A 19,883-nucleotide genomic window follows, 5' to 3' on the forward strand; every position below is an offset into this window, starting at 1 on the left:
CCACCGTGCCATCCTTTACTGCCTTTAAGGCTGTTGTGAGCTCACCTGATCACACATGAACTGGGACATGTTGAGATGAAAAATACGCAACAGAAAGTGTTCCAGTCACATACAATAAGCTTCCAGAAATTCTCAAGTCCTCTGTATTGTGTCAGTAACATCAACTGAAAATTCAATTCTTAGAGAAAGAGTTCTACAATGCTCTGGGTAATCTGTATCCAGAGCATCAATGTCAGAGTCATGCAAAGAGCAAATAGGCAGCCTAAAAGGTGGTTAAATTGGGGCTGCGAGTTACACAAGTATGTGCAATATGCTCAAATCTCCTCCCTCCTTCATGATTATCCTTTTGATTCCACTCTGCAAATGCATCTCTGTTTTATTGGCCCCTCACCTGTAAGTTTGCTGCAATTTCACTTTTTTAAAATTTAAAAAATTATATATATTTATTAAGAATTTTAACACAGTTTTCACCCTTACAAACAAACCCCCCCCCCCATAACAAAAAGAAAGCACACATAGCAAGACATGGACATGGTAAATCGATATGATACAGAGCTTTGTACATTGGATTCCTCCCGTACATGTCGGTTTTCCAGATCCTTCATGTATTTTCTTGCTCAAATACCCCCCAAATAAGCCCCCCTTCCCCCTCCCTCCCTCCTCCCCCCCCATGCAAGACATCCCCCCCTCCCCGCCCCCCCCCCCCCCCCCCCTGGGTTGCTGCTGCTGCTGACCGACCTTCCTCTAACGCTCCGCGAGATAGTCTAGGAACGGTTGCCACCGCCTGTAGAACCCCTGCGCAGACCCTCTCAAGGCAAACTTTATCCGCTCCAATCTGATAAACCCTGCCATATCATTTATCCAGGCCTCCACGCTGGGGGGCTTCGCCTCTTTCCACATTAACAAGATCCTTCGCCGGGCTACTAGGGATGCAAAGGCCAGAATGCCGGCCTCTTTTGCCTCCTGCACTCTCGGCTCGTCCACTACTCCAAATAGTGCTAGCCCCCAGCTTGGCTTGACCCGGACTTTCACCACCTTAGATACTGTTCCCGCCACTCCCCTCCAGAACCCCTCCAGTGCCGGGCATGACCAAAACATATGGACATGTTTTGCCAGACTTCCTGAGCGCCTCCCACATCTGTCCTCTACCCCAAAGAACCTACTCAGCCTCGCCCCCGTCATGCGCGCTCTATGAACCACCTTAAATTGTATCATGCTAAGCCTGGGCAATTTCACTTGTTAAGGTCCCCGCTGATGTTACCTGCGAGGGTGTCTCAAACCCCTGAAGGATAACTTGAAACACTGGTTCTCAGTGGTGTATTTTTGTTTGGAATAATGTGAGGAACCGCGGACAACCCAGTGAGGAACCAGTCCAGTTGTTGAGTGAACAATTAATAAAGAATATTTATTGAAGTAAAAGAAAAGAAGAAAGGCACGACAATTGAATATACATTATGACAGTTGCATATAGGAATAACTAAACACTTTATCTGAAACCAAAGAGAAAATGCTGGAAAATCTCAGCAGGTGGGGCAGCATCTGTAGGGAGAGAAATGAGCTAACGTTTGGAGTCCAGATAACCCTTTGTCAAAGCTCCCCAAAATATACCCACGTTCCCTGAACATCACTTGAGACACCCCTTTTCCCAAGCAACATTCAATGTTCGTAACCCTATAGGTCAAATACAGCGCATAGTTACCACACAATACCACTTAGGTGACCAAGTCTCTGAAAAAGTCTCTTCTTGGTTCAGCAAAGGTACAAAACTACGCCTTTTAGAGGGGAATATCTGCAATCTGCCGGGGCTCTAAATGTTAGTTTGAACAGACCTCCGTAGCTCAAATCATAGATGGAACTGGCCTGTCTGGCTTTTGGATGGAGAACTAGCCTCTTTCCCAATGAGGTGCTAGCAGTTGTACTGTTCAATCTCTTAGATATTCCCCTCCATGGATTCTGATGTCTATCTCACTCAGATTCCTTGCCTTTAGAAGTTATAATTTGTATAGCCCACTGATCTCTGATAGAAAATGGTTTTGATATGGTCATTTGCAGCTCAATGTCTCTAGACTCCTGCTAATCTTGTTACTGGGCAAATCACAGCTCATTATTCCTCTCGGTGCCTGCTAGTGTTCTGGTACGTTTCTGTTATTTTATTTTCATCTCAAGTTCACTGTTAATCTCGTTAAGTTTCCACATTCCTGACACATTTGCTTGCAATCTTTTTGCAATAAATTGCAATTGGATGTCCAAGGGAATTTAAAATCAATTAATTAAATAGATCTTTATTTTTTAAAAAACTAGTAAGGCAGCACGGTGGCGCAGTGAGTAGCACTGCTGCCTCACGGCGTCGAGGTCCCAGGTTTGGTCCCGGCTCTGGGTCACTGTCCGTGTGGAGTTTGCACATTCTCCCCGTGTTTGCGTGGGTCTCACCCCCACAACCCAAAGATGTGCAGGGTAGGTGGATTGGCCACACTAAATTGCCCCTTAATTGGAAAAAATTAAGGAAAGAAATCTGTCATCCTTATCCAATCTGGCCTGTGGGTGAGTCCAGGCCCTATTCAATGACCTAACAAGTTAGTCAGTTGCACTCAAGAAGGTAGCTCCCCACTAGCTCCTTAAGGTAAATTAGGAATGGACAATAAAGGGCAGCACGGTGGCGCAGTGGGTTAACCCTGTTGTCTCACGGCGCCGAGGTCCCAGGTTCGATCCCGGTTCTGAGTCACTGTCCGTGTGGAGTTTGCACATTCTCCCCGTGTTTGTGTGGGTTTCGCCCCAACATCCCAAAAGATGTGCAGGGTAGGTGAAGTGGTCACTCTAAATTGCCCCTGAATAGGAAAAAATGAATTGGGTACTCTAAATTTATTTTACAAAAGGAATGAGCAATAAATAGGTTTAAAAGGATTGACCAGTTTAATGATTCTTTCACAAAGTTGGGATGTCATTCACTGTACTAATTAAAATCAGATTTAGGCCAATTTCTTAAATGGGGCAATAAGAAATGTATCTACTAATGTACACTGCGTTGGGTGTATACATTGCTCAAGGGTAGTTATTGTGAAGCCCCAGGAAAAAAATATTGGTAAAATTCAGGAGGAGCAATTTTTAAATTAAAAAAAAATAAATTTAGAGTACCAAATTCATTTTTTTCCAATTAAGGGGCAATTTAGTGTGGCCAATCCACCTACCCTGCACATCTTTGGGTTGTGGGGGCGAAACCCAACGCAAACACGGGGAGAATGTGCAAACTCCACACGGACAGTGACCCAGAGCCGGGATCAAACCTGGGACCTTGGCGCCGTGAGGCAGCAGTGCTAACCCACTGCGCCACCGTGCTGCCCCAATTTTTTAAAATTTTAAATAAAGCAGCAGCTTCTTTTTAAATCACACTAATATAATTTTTTTAGGTTATTAAAATAATTTTACTTTTAGCTTCCCTCCCCTTTGCACCTGAATGTGTTGAATCCTGGTTCCATAGGAAGCCTCAATACTTTGTCAAAGTTACTGCTCTTCATCTATGAACTTTGACATTAAATCTCAGCAATGATGGGGTCATTATGGCCAAGTTCCATCTCTTTTCGCTTCATAGTCCGTGCATTTATAATTCCAACAGGAAGCAATCGGGATGGTAACTACAATCAGGAGCAAGAGTCCTGTCTGATATTCCCCTCTCCCTAACCCAAGGACTTTGAAGCCAAATTTATCGTCTCTCCTGGCACCCCTGCTGAGGTCAGCTGTCATAACTGGGTCTGTGAGCGTCTGCTGCCGCTTGTAAACTTGCTGCGCCACTGGTGAAACCTTTTACATTACACATTTTAAAGATGGCTTTGGGAAACCATTCTGCAGACACACAATCTCAACTGGCATATTCAGGAAATACAAATGTAACAAAAAGAGCCTGGGAAAGAAATGTTGTTAAAAATGATAACCGGGAAGCTTTGTGTGAAACAGCACATACAATCTCCACTTGTAACACACTGGAAGAAGGACAGATGAAGAAAATTTGCCTCATGTGATGCCCTCCCTCTTGTCTGTGAAAATGCGTTGGGCAAATCCCCGGGTGAATGATGACAAAACTAGGCATAAAGAAAAAAAAAGAACTTGCATTTATCCAGCACTTTTCATGACCTCAACACTTCTTTTTTCTTAATAAATTTAGATTACTCAATTCATTTTTTCCAATTAAGGGGCAATTTAGCGTGTTCAATCCACCTACCCTGCACACCTTTGTGTTGTGGGGGCGAAATCCACGCAAACACGGGGAGAATGTGCAAACTCCACACGGACGGTGACCCAGAGCCGGGATCGAACCTGGGGCCTCGGCGCCGTGAGGCAGCAGGGCTAACCCACTGCACCACCGTGCTGCCCCCTGACCTCAACACTTTACCCCAAAACACTTTAACTAAGCACTTACAGAGTGTAGTCACGTTTACAAAGTAGGAAGTGCAGTGGCCAGTTTGTGCATATGGAAATTCCCATAAATAACAAAAAGAAATGAAGTAACAGATTGTGTTTTAGGAATTTGGTTGAGGGATAAATGTGAGCCACAGCACTTGCAGAGCTCCCCAAAAGGTGCTCTGGATATCCCCCAATAATCAGGTCCTGCTCTCGTTGTGTGGTAGTGTAGACAATAAAAGATATGCCTACATCAAACGGTATAGTGTCAGAAGGGTCTTGGGATTACCACAATCTGAATTTCACCAACGTCTGACCAGAATGACTGGAATGAATTTTCAGGATTGAATGAAGTCAAAGTAGCCGATGCACCAACTGAAAGATTGTTATGTAAATGGGGCATTGGGCTGGTCTTTACGGACGGCACACAACCAATTGCACCCTTCATCCCCCACCCAGCCAGGCAGGCTTGGGCATGTAAAATGTGAGGACAGGCCACCCACGGGTATTTCCTATAACAATTCCCTGTGGGCAGAAGACAAAATTGTTAGCCAGCCCACCAGATTTAAATAAATAATTTTTTTAGAAAATGTTAGAGAACCCATCTTTTGGGTTGTGGGGGCAAAACCCACGCAAACACGGGGAGAATGTGCAAACTCCACACGGACAGCATGTGGGCAGCACGGTAGCACAAGTGGTGAGCATTGAGGCTTCACAGCGCCAGGGTCCCAGGTTCGGTTCCCCGCTGGGTCACTGTCTGTGCGGAGTCTGCACGTTCTCCCCCGTGTCTGCGTGGGTTTCCTCCGGGTGCTCCGGTTTCCTCCTTCAGTCCAAAGACGTGCAGGTTAGGTGGATTGGCCATGATAAATTGCCCTTAGTGTCCAAAAAGGTTAGGAAGGGCTATTGGGTTACGGGGATAGGGTGGAAGTGAGGGCTTAAGTGGGTCGGTTCAGACTCGATGGGCCGAATGGCCTCCTTCTGCACTGTGTGTTCTATGTTCTATGTCAGTGATCCAGAGGCGGGATCGAACCTGGGACCTCAGTGCCGTCAGGCAGCAGTGCTAACCACTGCGCCACCATGCTGCCCTTTAAATAAATAATTAACCATCAGTTGAGCCTGTTACTCCAAGCCAATTGACCAGAAGAATATGCTGCCCACTTCATAAATAGCGTGGACAGGTGGGTGGGAGTGGACAGGCCATTTTTAAAAAAGATATCTGTTGACCAGGAAGGAAAGGAGTACATCCTTTGTGGGGCGCACTGTGCGCATCAGGGACAACCGTCATGATGATAGCCCCCTTTGTTCCTCTCCGCCTGTCCTCCAAACCCCCCCCCCCCCCCCCCCATCCTCTTCCTGGGCACCCCGGTCTCTCCCGCCAACATCCCGACTTACCACTGTTCAGGATCCATGTCCTCGTCATCTGTGGGCCTTCGTGCAGACACAACGGCACCCATACTGAGCTGTGGTGCTGCTGAGACTGCTGGAGCTGCCAGCCAGTCTGAATGGCCAGTGGCTCCTGCGAGCGGGTCTACCTCCCACTGATGTGGTAGAAGTCTCACTCACTCTCTGCCCGTTTAACCCACTGGCAGCACATTGTGGCTGTGGTGCAGGTTCCTTTCAGGTGTGTCGGCTCTGACTGATCATTGCTAGGGATGGGTGGCGAGTGATACGCCACTCCCCACAACCCCCCCCACCCACCCACCTCGCCCCTCCGTGAAGTCCAGCCCATTGTCTTTACGAAAAGACTTGCCGGTTAATGCAACAAAGACAATGCACAGGTGTCCTCCCTGTCTTTCAAACAAGACAATGCCTTTCTCCTCTTTCTCTTGCAGACATCAGCTGGCGTTATTATGTATCTTCTAGGCAACAGCACCACTGCAGCATCATTGTCCTACTGGCTATTAGTCTTCTACAGATTTAGGTGATAGTGTTGCAGGCTACTTAATATGAAGGCATGACAATCAAGTCTTATCAAGTCCACGGTGGCACAGTGGTTGGCCCTGCTGCCTCACAGGTCCAGGGCCTCAGGTTTGATTCCGATCTTGGGTCACCGTCTGTGAGGGGTTTGCACGTTCTCCCGTGTCTGTGTGGGTTTCCTCCGGTTTCCTCCCACAGCCTAAAGATGTGTCAGTTGGGTGAGGTTACAGGGATAGGGCAGGGGAGCGTTCCTAGGTAGGGTGCTCTTTTGGCGGGTTGGTGCAGACTTGATGGGACCAATGGCCTCCTTCTTCACTGCAGGGATTCTATGGAATCTGCTCACAAATGTGCTGTTTGCGTACGGCATCAATAGCTAGCCAATAGGAGGGGGTCCTGGCTTATTTCTCCCCTCACCCCTGTAAGCCTTGGGGGGGGGTGTTGGGAGCAATGTCAATTGTAGTGCACCTGCCCCGGCTGAAATACCCATCACAGTCTAGGGATCAAACATTGTAGTTTCCTGGTCTTCCTGGCTGAATAAAATTGCATATGGTGACCACTGAGTCATCAGAGGAGCAAAACACTACCTCCTTAGTTACAAGACAAATACAGACGAGGGAGGTATTTGATTGGTTCTTCTCATCCTTCAAACAAATACAAAGGCACCCATTATGAACTTGAATGCTACCCATATATTTCCTTCCACACTTCCTGAGTTTCAGCTCTGTGGATTATGCTTTGTGTGAGGAAATTGTCCCTGGCATATTTTCCTTTCACCAGTTACAATCTACTCAATATAATGTCCTCCTCAGTCATTTCGTTCAAGGCTAAAAAGCTCCAGATTCTTTAATATACATACAGTCCCTGATACAAGGCACCTCAAGGAATGATACAAATCTTGGAAGCTTGGTGAACTATGAGGAGGACAGTGATTAACTCCAAGAGGACAAAGGCAGGCTGGTGGCCTGGACAGACATGTGGCAGATGCAATTTATTGCAGCGAAGTGTGAAGTGATATATTTTGATTAAAAAAGTAGGAGCGGCAATGAAAGATAAAGAACACGTTCACAAAGGGGTGCAGGAGCAGAGAAACCTGGGACTGCATTAACATAAATCATTGACGATTGGGTGGATTGGCCATGCTAAATTGTCCCATAGTATCCAAAGATGTGCTGGTTAGGTGGATTGGTCATGCTAAATTGCCCATAGTGTCCAAAGATGTGCAGGTTAGGTTAAGGGGTGATTGGGATAGAGCAGGGGAGTGGACTTGGATGGAATGCTCTTTCAAAGGGTCGGTGCAGACTCGATGGGCCAAATGGCCTCCTTCTGCACTGTAGGGATTCCGTGAAGATGGCTGTGCGGGTTGAGAAAGTGGTTCATCGGGATGTGGGATCCTTAGGCCCCATAAATAGGGGTCGAGTGGATAAAAGCAAAGAGGTTGTGCTGAGAGGGCGGCACAGTAGCCCAATGGTTAGCACTGCTGCCTACGGCGCTGAGGACCCGGGTTCGATCCCGGCCCTGGGTCACTGTCCGTGTGGAGTTTGCACATTCTCCCCGTGTCTGTGTGGGTTTCACCCCCACAACCCAAAGATGTGCAGGTTAGGTGGATTGGCCACTCTAAACTGCCCCTTAATTAGAACAAAATAATTGGGTACTCTAAATATATATTTAAAAATAAGTTGTGGTGAGCCATTATAAGACACTGGTTCAGTGAGCTGGAGTATTGTGTGAAATTTTGGGATCCGTGTTTCAGGAAGGTCGTGAAGGCATTAGGGAGGATGCAGAAAAAATTTATGAGAATGGTTCAGGGGATGAGGGATTTCAGTTCTCTGCTTCGACTGGAGAAGTCAGGCGGCACGGTGGCGCAGTGGGTTAGCACTGCTGCCTCACGGCGCCAAGGTCCCAGGTTCGATCCCGTCCCTGGGTCATTGACCGTGTGGAGTTTGCACATTCTTCCCGTTCTTGCGTGGGTTTCACCCCCACAACCCAAAGATGTGCAGGGTAGGTGAATTGGCCACATCAAATTGTCCCTTAATTTGAAAAAGTGAATTGGGTACTCTAAATTTATTTTTTTAAATGCTTAACTCGATGAGAAAATCACTTTGGTTGCAAAACACGCATCTGACCAAAAGTAGTAAATTATCAAAAAAATTTTTTTTTTTAGTAGATTGGAGAAGTTAGGGCTGTTCTTATTAATAATAATAACCTTTATTGTCACAAGTAGGCTTACATCAACACTGCAATGAAGTTAATGTGAAAATCCCCTGGTTGTCACATTCCGGCGCCTGTTCGGGTACACTGAGGGAGAATTTAGAATGTCCAAATTATCTAACTCTTGGTGGAAAGAAGGTTGGGAGCAGATTTGATAGAGCTGTTAAAAATCATGAGAGGCTTGGACATAGTAGATGTGAAAAAAAAACTGTCCTCACTGGCGGAAGGGCCAAGAACCAGACAACATTGATTTAAGGTGAATGGTGAAAGATGAGGAAAATGGGATCTGGACTGGACTGTGCTGTCTGAGAGTGTGGTGGAGGCAGGGTCAACTGTAGCTTCCAAATGAGAGTTGGATTACTCCCTGAAGAGGAAAGATTTGCAGGGCGCAGGGGAAGGGGACTGGATGAACATAGAGCATAGAACATACAGTGCAGAAGGAGGCCATTCAGCCCATCGAGTCTGCACCGACCCACTTAAGCCCTCACTTCCACCCTATCCCCGTAACCCAATAACCCCTTCTAACCTTTTTTGGTCACTAAGGACAATTTATCATGGCCATCTAACCTTCACGTCTTTGGACTGCGGGAGGAAACCGGAGCACCCGGAGGAAACCCACGCAGATGAGTTGCTAGCAGAGAGCTGATACAGGCATGAAGGCCCAAAAGTCCTCCATCTGTGCTCTAACCATTCTATGATTCCCTTCCCCGAGAACAATTCCCCTAGTGTTTTGGAATTTAAAACTAGGAACAGTACTGAAAGTGTGGTCTGACCAAAGATTTGTACAGCTTTGATCAGTACTGACTCTTTCTGGTGCCTTTATCTTAACGTCATTAGTATAGTGTGGGACAGAAGGTAAGCGTGAGTAAATTTATCTATTTTGTTTAGATTAAACGTCTTCGTATTTAATTAGTCGACAGCAACTAGCACAAGAAGGATGACGATGAGGATGAAGATGCTGCAGGTGAAGCAGGTGAAGATGGTAGATCTGCAGCAAGGGGGGGCAGAGAAGAGAAATTACTCATAGAAGGAAGAGGTAGAAAGCTCTCAACAGAAGGCTTTTCTCATTTAGGGTCTTGTTAATTTTTGGGAGTGTTTCAATCTCCAAAACCATGAGTTTGGGCAGCACGGTAGCACAGTGGTTAGCACTGTTGCTTCACGAGCACCAGGGTCCCAGGTTCGATTCCCGGCTTGGGACACTGTCTGTGCGGAGTTTGCACGTTCTCCCTGTGTCTGTGTGGGTTTCCTCCGGGTGCCCCGGTTTCCTCCCACAAGTCCCGAAAGACATGCTGTTAGGTGAATTGGACATTCTGAATTTTCCCTCTGTGTATAGGTGCCGGAATGTGGCAACTAAGGGCTTTTCACAGTAACTTCATTGCAGTGTTAATGTAAGCCTACTTGTGACAATAAAGATTATTATTATATTAATGCTCACCAAGCCAGAAACCTAACAACAAGCTCATGAATTAACACCCAAAAGAGGGAACAGAGTGGCGCAGCAGAAGTGTGCTGGGCCCATAACCCAGAGGTCGATGGATCGAAACCATTCTCTGCTATGAATTAACACCCATTAAACTAATAAGCAGTTGTCAAACCATTTTGGTCGATAGACACTTGTAAAAAAATTTTTGGTTTATGATCACTGACACCCCATTTATTAAATTATAATACCATACAATATCTGGCCATGTATGCATTTTGTGCCCTTTCTTTTGTGTTCAAGTGGTATAAAACGTCCTTCTCTTAAACAAGGCTGAACTCAGCCGGTGGCAACACCAGCACTGGTAGGTGTGACAAGTAGTCTTGCTGTTGCTCTCAGCCCTTGAGTGCTTGCCGCTGGAGAGAGATGGCCAGGCCACTCTGCATGGCACGTGTGGCAGCCAAACCCTAGCTGCCATCTTCCATTTCACAGCCAGCCTGCCTCCTGCTGCTCACATGGGTACAGGTTGACCACTTTGTGGTCCCTCTTGTCATAATATACATCTATGTATACAATGGAGTGCAGACAGGCAGTCACTGACACACAGGATGACCAGTAAGCACACAGAACAGAGCAGCCAATCACCAGACAGGACACGACCACTATAAAGCCAGAGGGCACCAGTTTTCCCGCTCTCTCGGGACCCAGCCTCTGAGACAGTCAGAGTTAGTGAGCTGGCCAGTGCAAACACCATGTGGTAGCTAGTAAGTCTGGTTAGGCTAGTATCAGGTCTCCAGTCAAGTCAGCATAGTGTCAACCCACAGTTGAACATGTATAATAGTTTAGCTGTTAAATAAAATCGTGTTGCATCATATCAAGTGTTGGAGGTCTGTCTCTCGCTACACTGCATCAAGTGCAGTCCACATCGACCCAGCCTACCCAACACATCCCCTCTGGGAAGGGTTTGTATACTCCCAGGTTTCAAGACACTTAACTAGGGGGGTCAAATATTTATATAAATGCAAGTTATTTCTTCTGTTACCTCTTCCTTCCAGGAGAGCAGGAGAGAAAATTGTAAAGGAAAGGTTGTTTGTAAGTCATGAGTTTAAGTATTCTGACAACTTTATACGAAGAAGCCAGACAAATCCAAATTGGGGTTTGGGTTGGTGTTTTACCCCCTAGCACCGGTCTGGAATGTGGGGCGCGATTCTCTGACCCCCCACCGGGTCGGAGAATTGCCGGGGGCTGTCGGGAATCCCGCCCCCGCCGGTTGCCGAATTCTCCAGCACCGGATGGGCCGAAGTCCCGCTGCTAGAATGGCTGTTCCGCCGGCGTAGATTAAACCACCTCTCTTACCGGCGGGACAAGGCGGCGCGGGCGGGCTTCGGGGTCCTGGGGGGGGGCGCGGGGCGATCTGGACCAGGGGGGTGCCCCCACGGTGGCCTGGCCCGCGATCTGGGCCCACCGATCCACGGCCTGTGCCGTGGGGGCACTCTTTTCCTTCCGCCTTCGCCACGGTCTCCACCATGGCGGAGGCGGAAGAGACTCCCTCCACTGCGCATGCGCGAGGATGCCATGAGCGGCCGCTGACGCCCCCCGCGCTTGCGCCGCCCGGCAATGTCATTTCCGCGCCAGCTGGCGGGGCACCAAAGGCCTTTCCCAGCAGCTGGCGGGGCGGAAATCAGTCCGGCGCGTGCCTAGCCCCTCAAGGTTAGGGCTCGGCCGCTCAAGGGGCGGAGGATTCCGCACCTTTGGGGCGGCGCGATGCCGGTCTGATTCGCGCCGTTTTGGGCGCCGGTCGGCGGACATCGCGCAGATTGCGGAGATTCCCGCCCGTGATTCTGAACCGTTTAATTGTGAACCATTTTGATGGAAATTAATTTAGTAAACCTCTAATTGCTGAGTGAGGTTCTCTCTTGCCAAATCACCAAGTTAGAAGACAGACCACACGGCATCCACAATTTATTGGCACAAGGTGCACAAATGTTTAATAGACATGGATTAATGTAATCAAAATGATCTAGCAATTTAGAAGCTAACCAATAGTTTTCAAAGTTGCTTATAAAATGTAAATTGTTGTTGTTAAGACTGCTTAAAACTTGCCGCTTGAACCAAACTTTTAATCACCTACTCTAATGTCTCCTTTGACACTATCGTCAATATTTGTACAAATGCAATTTCTGTGAAGAATCTTGTGGCGGTTTATTACATTAAAGGCACTATTTAAATGCAACCTGTTAACAAAATCACTAAATGAGCATTAACTTATGCTGAGCATTCTTTTTGAGGGGGTAGATGTGTGTGAACGTTGCGGGGTGGGCCCCGCAAATCACGTTCATAATTTTGGTCCTGTCCAAAGCTGGAGGATTACTGGAAGGAGGTGTTTAGGGTAATCTCTAAAGTGGTGCACGTGAAACTGGACCTGGGCCCTCGGGAGGCCATATTCGGGGTGTCGGATCAGCCGGGGTTAGAAACGGACGCGGAGGCAGATGTTTTAGCCTTCGCCTCGTTGACCGCCCGAAGGTGGATCCTGTTAGGGTGGAGATCAACCTCTCCACCCTGTGCCCTGGCGTGACGGGGGGGAACCTGCTGGAATTCTTGACGCTTGAAAAGGTCGAATTTGAACTGAGGGGAAGGATGGAGGGGTTCTACAATTCATGGGCGTTATTCATTATGCACTTTCGAGAATTGGATCACATCGAACATTAGGGGGGATGGGGGCTGGGAGGGTTGGGGGGAGAGGGACTATATGTGTTAATGACTATGGGTGATTCCTGATTCCTTTTTGTCATTTGCTTATGTTAACATGCGGGCTAATGTTTGGGGTTTGGTGGGAGGATGGGATCATTGTTGACATGGAGTTTGATATTACATTCGTTACTGATTATTGTTTATTGTTGGGTGTAAATTTGGGAGAAAATGTGAAAAAGGAGGAGAGTAAAAAATACTTTTTTTAAAAACTTATGCTGAGCATTAACTTGTACTGAACATTAACTATCATTGTAACGGGCAGTACGATAGCTCACTGGGTTAGCCCTGCAGCCTCACGGCGCCGAGGTCCCAGGTTCGATCCCGGCTCTGGGTCACTGTCCGTGTGGAGTTTGCACATTCTCCCCGTATTTGCATGGGTTTTGCTCCCACAACCCAAAAATGTGCAGGGTAGGTTGCTCGTCCACGCTAAATTTCCCCTTAATTGGAAGAAATGAATTGGGTACTCTAAATTTATTTTAAAAAACTATCGTGATAACCATAATCTGTTTAGGTTACTTTAAGAGTAATTCCTCAGAAAGCTGACAAGTTAACAGATGGCCTATCAAATATCTCAAACCTGAGTGTGTGATTAATAATGCTCAGAACATACATGCCCTCCACATCATTAACATCAATCTCTATCCTTTTCCGGAACACAGATGTTAGCTGCTAGAGTGCGGAGTTGCTGAATTCCTTTACAATGAGAATAATTTAGGGGCATCATGGTGGCGCAGTGGTTAGCCCTGCTGCCTCACGGCACCAAGGACCCGGGTTCGGTCCCGGCCCCAGGTCATTGTCCGTGTGGAGTTTGCACATTCTCCCCGTGTCTGCGTGGGTCTCACCCCCACAACACAAAAAGATGTGCTGGTTAGGTGGATTGGCCACGCTAAATAGCCCCTTAATTGGAAAAATAAATAAATTGGGTCCTCTAAATTTACTTTAAAAAAACAATGAGAATAAGATTCTCGCTTCCAAAGGCATGCAGGTTAGGTGGATTGGCCATGCTAAAATTGCCCTGAGTGTCCAAAAAGGTTAGAAGGGGTATTGGGTTAGGGGGATAGGTGGAAGTGAGGGCTGAAGTGGGTTGGTGCAGATTCGATGGGCCGAATGGCCTCCTTCTGCACTGTATGTTCTATGTTCTATGTTCTCACTTGGTTCTTCAGTTCTGACTGAAACTGCCTTATGCACAAGTGTCAATATATGAGCTGTCTTGCCCGTCACCTTTATCAATCTCAGACGAGTCACAATTAAATACATAGCACTCTTAGCCCTATCTGTTACCAGTTCGTGTAACTACAATTTAGCAACGAATGTCTGGCAATCTGTCCTAATTATGTTCTAGTGGTAACAATATCCTTTATACCTGTTAGGATTTCCCGGCGGCGATGGGTGGATTCAATGGGAAACCCCAATAACCGAGGCGGGACCAGAAGATCCCGCCACCGGTCAACAGCGGGCCACCAAGAAACATGCCACGCAGAGGCCGGAGAATCTCGCCAAGTAACTTTCCCTGATTCAAGTACCAGGACACCCTGATCCTTCTGTACTTCAGAGTTCTGAAACTCTCCATTTAAATAATATGCTGTTTTCTTTATTCTTCCTGCCAAAGTGGACAAGTTCACATTTTCCCACCTTATACTCCGTCTGCCATTTTTTTTTGTTGCCTACTCACTTAATCTATCTATGACCTGTTGCGCACTACTTACGTACTCTTCATCATTTACTTTCCTACCAATCTTTGTGTCATCAACAAATTTGGCAAACATATATTTGGTCCTGGGTGGTCGAGCTCTGACACTTCTGCTGTCACCCGGATGCCTTGGCACTGAAATCCTGGCACCTTGGAACTGCCAACTGGGCACCCTGGAACTCCCACCCTGGCTGTGGCACTGCCAAGCTGGTAGGGGCAATGCCAGGGTGCCAGGCTGGTAGTGCCAAGATGCCTGGGGTGCCAGATTTGTGTGGACCAGTGCTAAACGACGCCACGGCCAGGACTCCCAGGTACAAGCGTTCAATCCCAGGCTTTGGGAGAATCTGGTGAAGACATATTTAAGTGAGCCTAACTGCAAATCTAGGGCAGCACGGTGGTGCAGTGGTAATATGCAGATCGCGATGTCTTGTGAGATCTCGTCAGATCTCATGAGGCGTCCCAAGCATCGCAAGTCTCGCGAGAGGCCTCGTCAAGTCCCGGGTTGGTACCTGGAGGCACCTTCACTCTGACATCATTAATTAATCCTGTATTTATTGCATATTACTAGCCCTCGTATCGACTGCTCTCTGTTTGGTGCTAAAACATACTGCTCTCAGAAACACTCGAAGAACTCATCTTCCAGGCGACCAATGAAAATGTGATTTGTCCAGTCTCGATGTGGATTAAAATCACATGATTATCGCTGTACCATTTCTTTTTTTTTTCTTTTAAAATAAATTTAGCGAACCCAATTCATTTTTTCTTTCATTTAAGGGGCAATTTAGCATGGCCAATCCACCTACCCTGCGCATCTTTTGGCTTGTGGGGGCAAAACCCACGCAAACACGGGGAGAATGTGCAAACTCCACACGGACAGTGACCCAGGGCCGGGATTCGAACCTGGGACCTCGGCGCCGTGAGGCAGCAATGCTAACCATTGCGCCACCGTGCTGCCCCAATTGCCCCTTTCACACCCCAGCAGGCCTTCACTACCCTCCTTGCCCATGGGACCTCTAGACCTCCTGTGCCCAGACTTATTCTCAGGCATCCTCCAGCATTTCATTTCCTGTTCACTGCAGCGGTCACTGCAAGGACTGGAGAGCTCTAAGATGAGACATCCTCCCGATTGAGGGGCAGAAGACCCGCTTGCAATCATTTAACACTCATTCGAGCAAGAACTGGCCGTATGGCACTCGGAGTTGGAAGGGATGGGTTACCCACCGACTCTTCGGATGGCTGGACGCCATCAGAAAAATCCAGGCCCATGTTGTGATGGCATCCTCTGGTTTATAGGATAAATTCCCTTACAACTCTCTAGGGGACCTTGTGGGCAATTTTATGAGACACCGCTCTCAACTTTTCTCCCTCACACAGCAGTGTGGAAACTACATCCAGCAGGACATACTCAAAGTGGAAGTAAACGCTTCCGAGTGTTATTATTGAATTCTAACATCGCAGAATGACTGTAACAGAATTGAGGTATCTTTACATGACACCATAGGTTGTGACATCAAGGCCTGAAGTATTGTAACTACACTCTGAGATCCTATTGTAACCTTTTTTTTGGAAATAACTTTTATTTTGTTATCATTGAATTCCATCAGTGCGTACACACTTTGTCCCAAAGTAGATTACAAAATAACAGCATATGTGTTACTTTTTCAGGCTACGTGGGAATGTACAGGGCTGGGAAAGGCCATTATGCTTTATCGAGCTGGTTCCAGGGGCACAGGTTGCCCGTAGATGCATATATTAAGAGTCCCTGCAGTGAATATGTCTTTGTATTTGTAAAAGGTTACTAGCTAGAAGGTCAGGGACCTACCCTGTAAAGAGGCTCACCCTTAACACTCGCCTTGCTGTTTGTTACTTTATATAACATTGTAGCGCAGACAATTATTTGTAGATCTGTGGCGCATGACAGTGTCGATGAGATACTGTTCAGCTTCTCTTTGAGATAGCATTACCGTGATATCATGTGATGGGCAGATGCTTAGAGTATTTGCACAGATTGCTAATGACAGGGTGTTATTTGGTCATTTGCTGTCTTGCATCGAGTTTTATATTAAAAAGCCAATATATTTGCCTTATAAAAGGGCAAATATTAAAAAGATTATATTTCTGCATATGTTATTGATACCCAATAAATACTTCTACATTAATACAGCATTCTTAAATAGAATTTGTTTTCTTAAACCAGATTTTTAATAAGTAATTTTCAGGGAAGTACTGTAACTGGATGATTATCAGTACTTTAAAAATATTGAAGCACGTTGTCCAAGTTTTTAAACATATAATGACCATTAAGATTGTAAACAGTTAGAGAATATTATTCAGATTCTATAATGTATATTTAATGTGATTCTGATAGGTTTACTATCAGTTTTTTAAAAAATCAATGGCAGATGCTGTATAAGTGTGAGGTTATTCACTTTGGAAGCAAAAACAGGAAGGCAGATTACTACCTGAATAGTTGTAAATTGGGAGAGGGGAGTGTGCAGTGGGATCTGGGTGTCCTTGTGCACCATTCACTGAAGGTAAGCATGCAGGTACAGCAAGTGGTAAAGAAGGCTCATGGTATGTTGGCCTTCATTGCGAGAGGTTTCGAGTATAGAAGCAGGGACGTATTGCTGCAATTGTACAGGGCCTTGGTGAGGCCACACTTGGAGTACTGTGTGCAGTTTTGGTCTCCTTCTCTCGAGGGAGTGCAGCGAAGGTTTACCAGGCTGATTCCAGGGATGGCGGGACTGTCGTATGAGGAGAGATTGACTAGGTTGGGACTTTTCAGAAGAATGAGGGGGGAATCGCATAAAGACTTATAAAATTCTAACAGGACTAGACAGGGTAGATGCAGGGAAGATGTTACCAATGATAGGTGTGTCCAGAACCAGGGGTCACAGTCTGAGGATTCAGGGTAAACCATTTCGGACAGAGATGAGGAGACATTTCTTCACACAAAGAGTAGTGAGCCTGTGGAATTCATTACCACAGGAAGTAGTTGATGCTAAAACTTTGAATATATTCAAGAGGCAGCTGGATACAGCACTTGGGGAGAATGGGATCAAAGGCTATGGGGAGAAAGCAGGATTAGGCTATTGAGTTGGATGATCAGCCATGATCGTGATGAATTGCAGAGCAGGCTCGAAGGGCCAAAAGGCCTGCTCTTATCTTCTACGTATCTATGTATATGTATTCCTCCATAAACACAGAATGCAGTGGCATAATTCACAAAGAAATGTTGAACTCTGTTTTTAAGATGCCATTGTAAACCAGGCACATATAATCATAGAATCCCTTGTTCCTTTTACCCTTTATGTGAACCACAAGCTGTCTCTTATATTGATCAAATGACCACACAACCAGTATGTTAGCTCAAAAACACAGTTTATTAATAACACAAGACTTATATCTCTACGCAATAATACATGAGGCTCCGTACTAAACTACACCTAACAACTAAGATGACCTTTACTTAACTTCGAGTGACCGGCACTGTGCGAGATAAGGCCTTTATCCGGGTCCACGTGGTCGGTTGGAAGTTGTTGGGTTCGTCTCAGCTGGGCACGTCCTTCAGGAAATGGTCGTGGGTCCTTGAACTTGATTGTTCTGCTGCAGTTGGTCATTCACAGGCCGATCCCGAGTGCTCAGGGATCTCTGCATCTCTTTCATGCCCTTTTGGGTGGTCCTTACTCCAGGTCCAGTGGATCGATAGTGTTTTCGATCACCCTCATCGATCTTAGCCAATTAGGGGGAGGATACCTCGATGGCTGGACGGGTCCTAGCTATCATTGTCCCAGGCACGTAGGCCTTTCCAAATAATGGGGGGTGGCGCCGGTTAGTCTGCTATCGTTGATGGTCCTTAGTGCGACTGCTATTGTCTTGGGGAAAATGGTAATTGATTCTCAATGGATTCAAGTTTCAGCCAAGTCTGGTTCCTTTGCACATACACAGAGGCTGTGTACCTATCTGTGGCCCAAATTGACCACAATTCCCATGGTCCTTTCCAGGTGGCCATTTTGCATGGCTACACCCTACAGTTCAGAAGGAGGCCATGCAGCCCATCGAGCCTGCATCTATACCAGTAGCCCGTAACCTAACCATCACATCCCTGGAGACGAAGAGGCAATTGATCATGGCCAATCCGCCTAACCTGCACATCTTTGGACTGTGGGAGGAAACCAGAGCACCCGGAGGAAACCCACGCAGACACGGGGAGAACATGCAAATTCCACACAGTCACCAAGGCCGGAATTTTACCTGAGTCCCTGGTGCTGTGAGGCGGCAGTGCTGACCACGGTGCCACCCTATTGTGACAGTGGGATTCTTCTCCCACGAAATGGGAGCAATCCACTGCCTTCAAAAGAACGGACATGCATGGCACGTTCAGCCTTTCGAGTTTGTTTCGCCATTCAATTAGACCATGCTTTGTGTTAGCTTAATGCCATTTACCTGTCTCAGTTCAGTAACTGTTAATACCCCCCTCCTGACAAAAATCAATATTGTGATGCACATTATGGGCTCAATTCTGTGGCCTCGTTACGTTCTCGCTCAAGCGCATCGAGGCCGGTGAATAGGGGGAGAGGCCGAAAATAAGAACCGAGCTGGGCACCAAACAGTTTGCGATGCAACCGGCCCACTCCCGTAGGCGAAATCGGGGTCCCGCGGTAGCATTGTGAGAAGCCAATTAACACCACTTAAGCCCTATTTCCATAGAATTAATGGGAGCCATCCTGTATCCAACGGCCTCCCCAGCAAGTGCCGATTAGTACTCCTTTTGAAAAACATGAACCTGGCGGAAGGGCTTCTGTGGTGAGCTGAGGAGGTGAGTAGCAAACGTTGCTCACAGGCAAAGAGCCTGGGGCACTGGGCCTGCTGCCCCAGTGCTCGGCGGAGGCTGGGGGTGCATCTCGGCTGGGGTGGGGGGCCGCCATGGGAGGAGGAGCGCTGGAGGGGAGGGCAACTGCACGCGGTTCCACCATGCCACCCCTTGATCGTGTTTACCTGTTCCGGGGGCAACCCTTGTCTCTGCCCATCTGCCCCACTGTTCACTCATAACCCCCACCGACTGCTGAGGCCTCTGGCCGTGAGGCTGAAGGTTGTTGCTGAATTAGCTACTGTCGTTAAGTCAGCACGTCACACATCCCAAGTGGATTCCCGTGGTTGGGCGGGCAATGTAGCAAGTGGGAGTCATTGCCTAGCATCCCAATCAGACCATGGTGCCTGGACAATGTGCCTGAACACTGCGGGAAGCAACACCACAGACGCAGCCGCCAGCATCCAAACACCCAGGGAATAGAACACAGCTCCAGGGACATGTACACGGCCGGAGGGTGGGTGAGCGCTACTGGGAGAGGACAAGCGCCTGCTCCAGGTAACATTATGTGTGGATGTAAGGGTTTCAGGGTCTGGGGTCCATTGAGGGGGTTCCTCTGCGGCTGGGAGTGCATGGGCTGGGCGTTCAGAATTTTTTACAGAATTTACAGTGCAGAAGGAGGCCATTCGGCCCAT

The sequence above is a fragment of the Scyliorhinus torazame genome, chromosome 12 (genome assembly GCF_047496885.1).
Source record: "Scyliorhinus torazame isolate Kashiwa2021f chromosome 12, sScyTor2.1, whole genome shotgun sequence".
Classification (NCBI taxonomy): Eukaryota; Metazoa; Chordata; class Chondrichthyes; order Carcharhiniformes; family Scyliorhinidae; genus Scyliorhinus; species Scyliorhinus torazame.